Source organism: Pteropus alecto, unplaced genomic scaffold (genome assembly GCF_000325575.1).
Source record: "Pteropus alecto unplaced genomic scaffold, ASM32557v1 scaffold231, whole genome shotgun sequence".
Lineage (NCBI taxonomy): Eukaryota > Metazoa > Chordata > Mammalia > Chiroptera > Pteropodidae > Pteropus > Pteropus alecto.
Window position 1 is genome coordinate 589,137 of NW_006431805.1, and position 11,828 is coordinate 600,964.

The window sequence follows — 11,828 nt, forward strand, 5'->3', positions numbered from 1 at the left end:
GGAAAATGAAAGACAATGGTGGTGGTGGGGTGGATTAAAGCTACTAATACACAGCTACAACAAACAGTAGAAAAAGCCTAACTCCAAGTTACATAAACATAAAACTTCCCATTAAAGGCCTGTTTACCTCAGTTCTCTATACTTAATACACTATTTCTCGCTTAAATGAAAAAATTTACAAGTTATGAAAAAGGCAAAAAAGTCTGAAGAGATAAAGCAAGCATCAAAACCAGAATTAGATATAGCAGATATTTTAGAATTATCAAACTTAAAATTTAAAATAACTATGATTACTATACTAAGAGAATGGAAAAATAAATAGAAAACATACAAGAGCATATGGGGAATTTAAACAGAGAGATGGAAACTCCAGGAATCTAAAGGAAACGCTAGAAATAAAAAATACTCCAACAAAATAAAGAATGTGTTTGATGGGCTCATCAGTATACTGGACATAGTTGAGAAAATGATTAATAAGCTTGAAGATATATCAATAGAAACTCCTCAAATAAAAAAAAAAAGGGAGAAAAGAATGGGAAAAAAAGAACAGAATATCCAAAATCTGTGTGGCAATTACAAAATGTGTAGCATTCAACATGAAATGGGGATACCAGAAGAATAAGAATGAGGGAAAGTAACAAAATAAATATTTGAAGTAACAATGACCAAAAATTTTCCAAAATTAATGAGACACCAAACCACAGTGAGGTAGGGGGAACCTCCTTATCCATTCAGGGACAAAGATACACATTACACTAGACTCATCTTCAGAAACCAAGCAACCAAGAATAGAGTGGTGTGAAGTAGTATCAAAAGAAAAAAAAAATACTTATCAACCTAGAATTCTGTATCCAGTGAAATTTCTTTTTAAAAGTGAAGAAGAAATATTTTCTCAGACATACAAAAGTTGAGGAAATTTGTTACCATATCAGCAGACCTGCCCTGTAAGAAATATTAAAAGAAGGTCTTCAGAGAGTAGGAAATGATATAGGTCAGAATCTTGTATCAACATAAAAAGAGGAAGAACGTTAGAGAAAGAATAAATTAAGGTAAATCTACAACTTACAAAGTCTGAATCAGGAAGAAATAGAAATTCCAAATAAACTAATTACTGGTAAAGACATTGAATCAGTTATCAAAAGGCTCCCAATGAAGAAAAGCCCAGCACCAGAAGGCTTCTCAGGTGAATTTTACCCAATATTTAAAGAATTAATACCAGTCCGTCTCATTCTCTTCCAAAAATCAAAGAAGAGGGAACTTCCCAAATTCATTTTATGAGACCAGCATTATCCTGATACCAAAACCAGAAAAGGACACTACTAAAAAAGAAAACTACAAGCCAATGTCCCTGGTAATTATAGATTTAAAATTCTCAATAAATACCAGTAAAACAAATTCAGCAGCACATTAAAAAGATCATTGACCAAGATAAAGTGTGATTTATTCGAGGGATGCAAGGATGGTTCAACATACACAAATCAATCAATGTGATACATTACATTAACAAAATGAAAGAAAATAATCATTTTATCATTTAAATAGACTCAGAAAAAGCATTTGACAAAATTCAACATATATTCATAATAAAAACTCTTAATAAATGAGGCATATAAAGAACACTTTTCAACATAATGAAAGCCATGTATGACAAATCCACAGCTAATATCATAATGGTGAAAGGTTGAAAGCTTTTCCTCTAAGATCAGGAACAAGACAAGGGTGCTCACTCTCACCACTGTTATTCAACATTGTACATGAAGTCCTAACTAGAGCAATCAGGTGAAAAAAAGAGAAGTATCAGAATTGAAAAAGATGTAAAATTGTCTCTGTATGCAGATGACATTTCCTATATAAAAAATCTTAATCCCAGTGGCTAACCAAAGAACTGTTAGATCTAATCAACAAATTCAGTAAAGTTTCAGAATACAAAATTAACATATAAAGATTAGTAGCTGCTATACACTAACAACAAATTTTCTGAATAGCATCAAAAACAATAAAATACTTAGGAATAAATTTAACTAAGGAAGTGAAAAATCTCAACTCTGAAAACTACAAAGCATTGATTAAAGAAAATGAAGAAGACAAATAAATGGAAAGTTATCCTGTATTCATTTACTGGAAGAATCAATATTATTAAAATGTCAATACTACCTAAAGCCATTTATAGATTTAATGCAATTCCTACCAAGATTCAATGGTGTTTTCCCCACATTCTCCTCCCTTCTGTGGTAAGGGAGTCTCCATTCCTCTTTCAGGATGGAAGGACTTCCACCTATCCAAATGTGTCTGCTGGTGCTGTATCTGGTGGGGCTAGCGAGGGCTCAAAGTGGTGCTCCAGGCAGCCAGGGCCTGGGCCTCTGCAGCCTCGGGGAAGAGCGCATTCCAGCGGCGACCACTGTCTACGGATTAGTACACGGTGTACATCCCAAGCTCAACAACGAGATCCTGGCCCACGACTACAGTTCTTGGGCATGCCCTATGCCCGGCCACCTCTGGGTACTCACTGCTTCCTGCCATCTGAGGCCTCCGCCTCGTGGCCCAGCTTGTGCAACACCACCACTCTGCTGCCTGCCTGCCTGCAGAACCTACACTAGGTGCTGCCCACCATCATGCTTCTCGTGTGGTTCGCCAACAACTTGGAGGCAGCCGCTACCTATGTGCAGAACCAGAGTGAGGACTGCCTGTACCTCAATCTCTATGAGCCCACTGAAGATGGTCTGGTCAAAAAAAAAAAGCATGTCAAAGTGATGCTCAATCTTCCAGACAGTTTTCCAGAACTCTAAGAAACCAGTGATGCTGTTTCTATATGGCAGCTCCTACATGGAGGGCACTGGGAACATGTTTGATTGCTCTGTCTTGGCCACCTATGGCAACGTCATGGTAACCACGCTCAACTACCAGCTTGAGATGCTGTTTTTTTTCTGCACTGGAGACCAGGCTGCAAAAGGCAACTATGGACTCCTGGACCAGATCTAGGCCCTGTGTTGGCTCAGTGAAAACATTTCCCACTTTGGGGGTGACCACAAGCACATCACCATCTTTGGGTCTGGGGCAGGAACCTCCTGTGTCAACCTTCTGATCCTCTCCTACCATTCGGAAGGGCTATTCCAGAAGGTCATTGCCCAGAGTGGCACTGCCATTTCCAGCTGGTCTGTCAACTACCAGTTGTTCAGGTACAAGCAACTGCTTGCAGCTAAGGTGGGCTGTGACCGTGCTGAAGGTTTGGAGTTTCTGTGCCAGAAGTCTTCCCGGGAGCTGATGGATCAGGACATGCAGCCTGCCTGCTACCCCATCGCCTTCGGGCTATGGTGGACAGTGACATCATCCTTGATGACCCTGAGATCCTCTTGCAACATGCTTATCGGTGAGACTTCTTCAGCTACAACATGCTTATCGGTGTCAACCAAAGAGAGGGCCTCAAGTTCATGGAAGACTCAGCAGAGAGTCAGGACGGTGTATTCGCCAGCGCCTTTGACTTTGTAGTCTCCAACTTTGTGGATAACCTGTATGGCTACCCAGAGGGCAAGGATGTGCTGCAGGAGACCACTGAGTTTATGTACACAGACTGGGCCCACCGGGACAATGGCAAGATGCAGGGCAAGACCCTACTGGCACTTTTTACTAACCTCCAGTGGGTGGCACTAACCGTGCCACCACCAAGCTTCATGCTACCAGTACCCTGTCTATTTTTACACCTTCTATCATCACTGCCATGCTGAGGGTCAGCCCAAGTGGGCAAACGCACCACATGGAGACGAACATTCATATGTCTTTGGTGTGCCCATGGTGGGTGCCACTGACTTCTTCCTTTGCAACCTCTCTAAGAATGATGTAATGCTCAATGCCATGGTCATGACCTACTGGACCAACTTCGCCAAGACTGGCGACCCTAACCAGCCAATGCCACAGGACACCAAGTTCATCCACACCAAGCCAAACCTCTTTGAGAAAGCAAGGAGAAGCAGTACCTGCACATTGGATTTGAAGCCATGTGTGGGTGACAACTACTACGCCAACAAGGTGGCTTTCTAGCTGGAGCTTGTGCCCCACCTGCACAACTTGCACACAGAGCTCTTCACCACCACCATGCCTGCCTCCTTATGCCACGTATTGGCTGCCTTGCCCACCTCCCGGTGACACCCCACTGCATCCATCCATTTGGGCCCTTCCCTCACCCTCCTCCCACTGCTGCCAGCCACAACCACATACTATCTCACCTCCACTCCATTACAGTGGTATAGGGGGCAGCTTGGGGGTCCTACTCCCCAGCCCTTCCCCCTCAGGAAGTGACACTTGGAAGGCAAGGAGGAGAACTTGGTGGCAGGCTTTTCTTGTGTGGAGTTGTCACACATTGAGAAGCATTAGATAGAAATGAGTTTCTTCACAGGGATGTGTCTTTTCCCACGCAGAGAGGCCAATTCTTTTCTCTGGAACCGGGCCTTTGAACAACTGGGGGGCATTTGTCCCCTCCACTGAGACACCAGTCTTTGGTGTGTGGAAGCATGGAAGAATTTTCCCACGTGGAGGTGTGCTTTCTCACAATGAGGTGTGTTTTCCAGTGTACAGGGTGAGTTTTTTTTTTTTCTCCGTCCTGGACACATGTTGGCCCCCTCAAAGAATTTCTATGGGGATTTATACCACAGAATCATGTTTCCTTTTGTCTTCTCCCATCTCCTCTCTTTCCCCTACCCCATGGAGACCCTGGAAGTGGCGTATTCACATGTAGTGACCCTTGGTCACCAGATAACCCAGTATGGTACCTGGGAAGTATTGAGAAAATCACAGCCAGCCCTCCCATCTACTCCAGTGAAGCATGTAAATCCCCACATGGCACAAGTCAGGTGAAGCACATTCTGCTGGGTAGAGCCTCACCTTCCATAGACGACAGACACAGAATCCCTGCCAGGGAGACAGGAGATCCATGCATCCCTGTGCTGTCTGGGAACTTGTTTTTCCATGGGTCCGAGGCACTTTTCTCTGAGCAGAAACATGTTTTTGCATGTGAATGTGTGTTTTCCCATGGAGATGGTCCCTTTCTCTCCAGCATTTCTCTGTATACTCAGGCCTCAGGCCCAGCACCTAATGCTTCCTGATACAACAGGTGGGAACAGACTTTAAATTGACAGAAGCTGATGGGAATGTACAAATCCAGAAGGGAAAGCTCTGCACCTCCCTTCCCAGAGATTCTGAGTTAGGGGTCAGGGGCATGGGATCTGCCAAAGCCCTCATTGCGGTCTGAGCACAACCTTTCCCTCAGTCCTCACATTGCTCATTCGTGCCAAACTGGGTAGCTGAGTTTTGGGGTGAAAGACAACCCAAAACGTGCCAAGGATTTCCCAGTCCTGGGCCAGAGCAGGTAAACATGGATATGAGGGAAGTGGAGGTAGCACCTAAAGGGGGCCCACCTGTGTCTATCTTCGCCATGTCTCATTCCTCCCTCTCTGCCTCAGTTTTCCTTTCCCCCATTTGTCTCCCTCTTTGAAGCCATCCTAAGTCTCAGTGTCAAACCAGCTTTTACCCTTAGCTGCCAACTCCCTGTGACCTGCCCCCTCTTTCCTCAGCTGTCAAGGCTTAAAAAATAGAGTGGTGGAGGGGAGGAAAACAGGGAATAAAGGCTTCAGGGGACAGGTTAGGGAGAGACTGAAATCAGCTGTGCTGAGAAACAAATGGAGGGGGCAGTGGGGATGGGCTTGAGTAAACACCAGCAGGAAGAATTTGAAAGAATGTATGTAAGGTGACTTCCCAGAGGGCACTCGAGATAGGATTTGAGTCTATAGGAAAACAAACAAACAAACAAACATGTGTTTAAGGGCCACTAGTAGAAAAGGAAAGAATCCTCGTTTGCCATAATTTTGTGGGTTGTTAGTGCCAAAGTTGAGTAGGGGTTGGGATGCCGTATTCCATTGATAGCCAGATCCAGAATCCCTGGTCTTGGCTCCCCAGAACTTGACTGTCTCTTCTCTCACCTTTACCCATGGAAACTTCATTCTTTTCCCACCCCTTCTGCTTAATTGGGTTTCTCTCCAAATAGCCATACTCTCTAAATGCCAGGGACCTGGGCCCTGAATCCTATAGACAGCAGTTCCCCAAACCGGGACATGGGAGAGGGGATGAGGGACCCCATGATTCAGCCAGCCTCTTTCCCCTTGACAATTCTCACCCTTCGAGGCTCTGTACACATTTTAAACCTGGCAAAAGTGAAGAGAATATTGTAAATATAAAAGTTTAACTGTTAAAAAAAAAAAGATTCCAATGGCATTTATTACAGTAGTAAAAAAAGGCCACTCTTGAAATGAATATGGCACCACAAAGACCCCTAATAGCAAAAGATATCCTAAGAAAGAACAAAGCAGGAGGCATCACACTGTCTTATTTCAAGCCATATTCTAAATCTATAGTCATCAAAATGATATGATATCATCAAAATGATAAAAACAGAAAAATAGACAAATAGAACTGAATTGAGAACCTGGAAATAAATACAAGCCTATATGGTCAACCAATATCTGACAAGGGAGCTAAGAATACTCAATGGAGGAAAAAACAAACAAACGAACAAACAAACAAACAAAAAAACCAACGTCTTCAATAAATATTGCTGGTAAAATTGAATATTCACATGTAAAAGAATGAAACTTGACCCCAATCTTAGAACACTCCCCAAAATTATCTTGAAATGGGTTAAAAATAAATGTAAGAACTGAAATCATGAAACTCCTAGAAGAAAATACAGGAGGAGAAATCTCCTTGGCATGGATCTTGGTAATGATATTTTGGAAATTATACCTAAAGTACAAGTAACAAAATAAAAATTAAAAAAAAATTAAGAAGTGGAAATATATTAAACTAAAAAGCTTATGCACAACAATGGAAACCAACAAAGTGAAAAGACAATCTACAAAATGGGAAAAATATTTGCAAGCCATCTATTTGATAATGGCTTAATATCCTAAATGTATTAAGAATTCATACAACTCAATAGCAATATATACATACACACACACTCTCAAACACACACACACGTGTGTTTGTGTGTGTGTGTGTGTGTGTGTGTGTATAACCCAAAATAACCTAATTTTAAAATGGGCAAAGGACCTGAATAGATATTTCTCCAAAAAAAAGATATATGAAAGAACAAGAGATACATAAAATGATACTCAACATCAATGGCCATTAGAAAATGCAAATTGAAACCATGATGAGATATCCCCTCTACTTGTTAGAATGAATGTCCATCATCAAAAAAGACATGTGACAACAAATTCTGGCATGGATTTGGAGAAAGAGAACCCTTGTGCGCTATTGATGTGATTGTAAATTGGTATAGCTGTTATGGAAAACAGTGTGAAGGATCCTCAACAAGTTAAAATAGAACTACCATATGACCCAACAATTCCACTTCTGGGAATATATCCAAAGGGAATGAAAACATTAACTTGAAAATATATGTGCACCTTGATGTTCATAGCATTATTTACTATAGCCAAGACATAGCATTATTTACAATAGCCAAGACACAGAAACAACCTAAGTGTCCATTGATGGATAAATGGCGATGGATGAATGGATAAAGAAGTTGTGATAACATATATGCGCAATGAAATATTGTTCACCCATAAAAATGAGGAAATCCTACCATTTTGTGATAACATGAATGGAACTCAAAGGCATTATGCTAAGTAAAATAAGTCAGAGAAAGACAAGTACTGTATGATTTCACCTATATGTGGAATCAAAAAAATAAACTTATAGAATAAGAGATCAGATTTTTGTATTTACCAGAGGTAGAAGGTAGGGGACAGAGAATTAGAGAAAGATGGTCAAACCACACAAACTTCCAGTATAAGATAAATAAGTACTAGGGATGTAATGTATAACATGATGACTATAGCTAAGAGTGCTATATGATATATAAAAATGTTGTTATGAGAGTAAATCCTAAAAGTTCTCATCATAAGGAGAATAGTCTTCCCTTTTTTTCTTTCTTTTCTCTTAATGTATTTATATGAGTAGATAGATGTTAGTTGAACCAATTGTAGTAATCATTTTACAATATATGTAAATCAAACCACTATGCCGTATGACCAATTTATACAGTGATATGTGTCAATTATTTCTTAGTAAAACTGGGGGAAAAGATTTAAATCTTTTTAATTAAGGTAAATAATATATATTTTTTCTTATTCTTACTTCATCTAAAAATAATATTCTGTTCAAAATGATAACAACAACGTGTTGAGTGATTGCACCTTAGTGATAAGTGATATGACAGAAATCTTATAAGGCACAGGAGGGAGGAATTGGAAATACACTACTCTAAGGCACTTATAGTACACATGAAGTGGTATAGTGTATTTAAAAATTGGCTTAGACAAGTTTTAAATGTATACTGAAAACTACAGGGCAACCACTTAAACATTTTTAAATAAGTATAATGAATATGCTAAGAGAGAAAAGAAAAATTAATAATAAAAAAATCAGTTTACACTTGAGAAGGCAACAAAAGCATGCAAGACAAGATTTTTAAAAAGAAAAAAAAAACAAGGATGGTGAATAGAAAACAGTAACATATATAATAGCTACTTATCCAACTATCAGTGATCACTTTAAATATGATTGGTCTAAATATACCAATTAAAAGCATAGACTGCCCCATGTGCTGTAGTTACCTGGGATGTTGATGTCTTTGCCCTTACTTATATGCAATATACTTCTTATATAATCGTGTATAGAGCAAACAAACAAAACAGTGCAAAACAACAACAATAAAAATAGAGATTCTCAGAGTGCATAACAAAAACTAGACTGAACTATATGTTGTCTATATGAAACTCACTTTAAATATAAAGACACATTGATTAAAAGTAAAGGATTGGAGAAATATATGCTATGTTAACACTAATCAAACAAAAGAAGAATTGGTTACAGTAACTTCAGACAAAGCAGGTTTCAGAGCAAGGAAGATTCTTAGGGATAAGAGGGGCATCGAATAATGATAAAAGAGGTCAGTTCCTTAAGAAGACGTCAACAAGCCTTAATGTATTTTCTCCCAATAACAGTGTCAAAATATATGAAGTAAAAACTGATAGAACTTCCAGGAGAAATGGATGAATCCACTATTATATTTGGAGAATTCAATACCCATCTATTGAAAATGAACATATACAGTAGGCAGAAAGTCAGGAATAGTTGAACTGATTAGAACTGTCAATCGACAGGATCTAGTGGACTTTTATAGAATATTTCATCCAACAACAATACACATTCTTCTTAAATTCACATAGAACATTCACCAAGATAGACCACATTCTGGGCCATGAAATATACCTAAAAAATTTAAAAGAATAGACATCATACAAAATATGCTCCCAGTCATAATGGAATTAAAATAAAAATTAATAACAGAAAAAACAGCTGGGATATCCAAAAATGCTTAGAGATTAAACAGCACACTTCTAAGTAACACATGTGTCAATGAAGAAATTTCAAGAATATTTTAAATGAAAATAAAAATGTCATTAAAATTTGTGTGATGCAGCAAAAGCAATACTTAGAGAGAAATTTATAGCATTGAATGAATATGTTAAACATAAGAAAGATATAAAATTAGTAATCTAAGTTTTCATTTTAGCAAGTAGAAAAAGACAAGAAAATTAAACCTAAAGCAGAAGAAAAAATGAATAAAAATTGATGCAGAAATTAATGAAGTTAAAAATTAAAAATTAATAGAGAAAATCAATGAACCCAAAACCTGGTTATTTGAAATGACTAGTAAAGTTGATAAAGCTCTATCCAGACTCACCAAGAAAAAGAGAGAAGATACAAATTACTAGTATCAGAAATGAAAGAGGGCTATTACTGCTGACACCATGGACATTTAAAGGATAATAAAAGAATATTACAACTTTGTGCTCACAAATTTGATAATCTGGATGAAATTGACAAATTTATTTAAAGATAATCTATCAATACTCATACAATAATAATTTGGTAATCTGCTTAGGCCCACATATATTAAAGAAATTGAATCAATAAAATAGAAAGCACCAGCTTCAGATGGCATCACTGGTAAATTTGACCAAACATTTAAGGAAGAAAATATAACAACTTTCTAGTCTTTTCCATGATGTGGAAGCAACAGCAATACCTCCAAACTCATTCTATTATGTCAGCATTACCCAATTACCAAAGCAAGACAAACATTACAAGAAAAAGAAACTATAGACCAATATCTCTCTTGAGTATACATGCAAAAATCCTCAACATAATATTAGCAAATCAAATACAGCCATGTATAAAATAATTATACATCATAATGAAGTAGGGTTAATTATAGGTATGCAAGGCTGATTCAACATTCAAAAATTAATTAATGTAATCCGTCACATTACCAGACTAAAGAAGAAAAATCATATGATCAAAAAATAGATGCAGAAAAAGATATGGCAAAATACAATAACCACACATAATAAAAACTCTCAGAAAAAACAGGCATAGAGGGGAACTTACTCAACTTGTTAAAACATCTACAAAGAAATCTATTGCTAACTTCATATTTAATGATGAGAAATTATACTTCTCTCCTAAGATTAGGAAGAACAAGGTTGCCTTCTCTCATGACACCTATTCATCATTTTACTGAAAGGCCTAGCAAATACAATATGACAAGGAAAGGATGATGCATATATTGGGACAGAAGGAATTGTTTTTGTTCAAAGTTGACATGATTCTCTATGTAAAATTATCCCAAAGATCTGACTAAAAATCTCCTGTAACTAATAAGGGATTATAGCATGGTGGTATACAAAAGTTGATTGCTTTCCTATATACCAGCAATAAAAAAAATTGCTATTTCAGATTTAAAATGAAATTCCACTCACATTAGCAATAAAAAATAAAATGCTTAGGTATAAGCCTGACAAAATATTTATAAGATCTTTAGAAAAAATCCTACAAAAATACAATGAATGAGAAAGAAGCAGAAAACATGGCAGAGTGAGAGATATTTCCAGATCTCTCCCCTTGAAACAATAAACTGAACATCTAAAACTCAACAAAACACCCAAACTGTACACCATCACATCAGAGCATAACATCTGTGCATAAGAGCTACCACAGGTCAGAACCCCAGGTGTCAGGCGGTGGACTCGGAGAAATAAAGAAGCTGCCTCTCACCGCTGCTGGAGCTCTTTGCAGGAGGAGGGAGAAAGGTGAAGGTGCGGGGACTTCACTGAACAGACCTGCCTGGGACTGCAGTGAGCTCCACGTGGCAAGCAGTGGCAGGGCCCAGTCTTCAGGTCAGAAGACAGAGAAGCAGGATGGGACCACAGAAAAGCAACAGTTGAATTTTACCGACCCTGGTTGCAAAACCGAGGCTGAGCCACAGCCCTCAATTCCCAAACCAGAGGGTCCCTCCCCCCATACCCTCTGAGACAGATCACCACAGAGCCCAAGGGGAATCTGAGCAAACTCTACCGAAGCTGTTGCTAATACTGACAAGGACTGTAACTGAGAGTAGCAAGTGTGATTAAATATCTACAAGCATTTAGGTTTAAAGCAGGGATCCAAGAGGCTTAGATGTCACCTACTGGAAACCCAAAGAAAAGTGCCTTCTTTACAGCAGGCTAAAGAGAGACTTTTATTTTATATCTCTCTGGGAAAACATCAGAATACATGTCAATTAATGCCCATGTACAGAAATAGTCCATTAAACACCATGAACAACCAAGGTGACGAGGCATCTCAGAAAGAAAGAGAAAAATCTCCAGAAAATAAGCTTATAGACATAGAAATATGTAACTTAAATGACAGAGAATTAAGAATGG

At 38.5% G+C, this 11,828-nt stretch overlaps 1 protein-coding gene and 1 pseudogene across 2 annotated transcripts in view; both read left to right on the forward strand.

Annotated features, from left to right (window-relative positions):
* The window catches only part of DACH2 (dachshund family transcription factor 2), a 688,009-nt gene that overhangs the window by 537,397 nt on the left and 138,784 nt on the right, over positions 1 to 11,828 (forward strand). The window lies entirely within an intron of this gene.
* On the forward strand, positions 2,260 to 4,372 carry LOC102886877 (annotated as a pseudogene).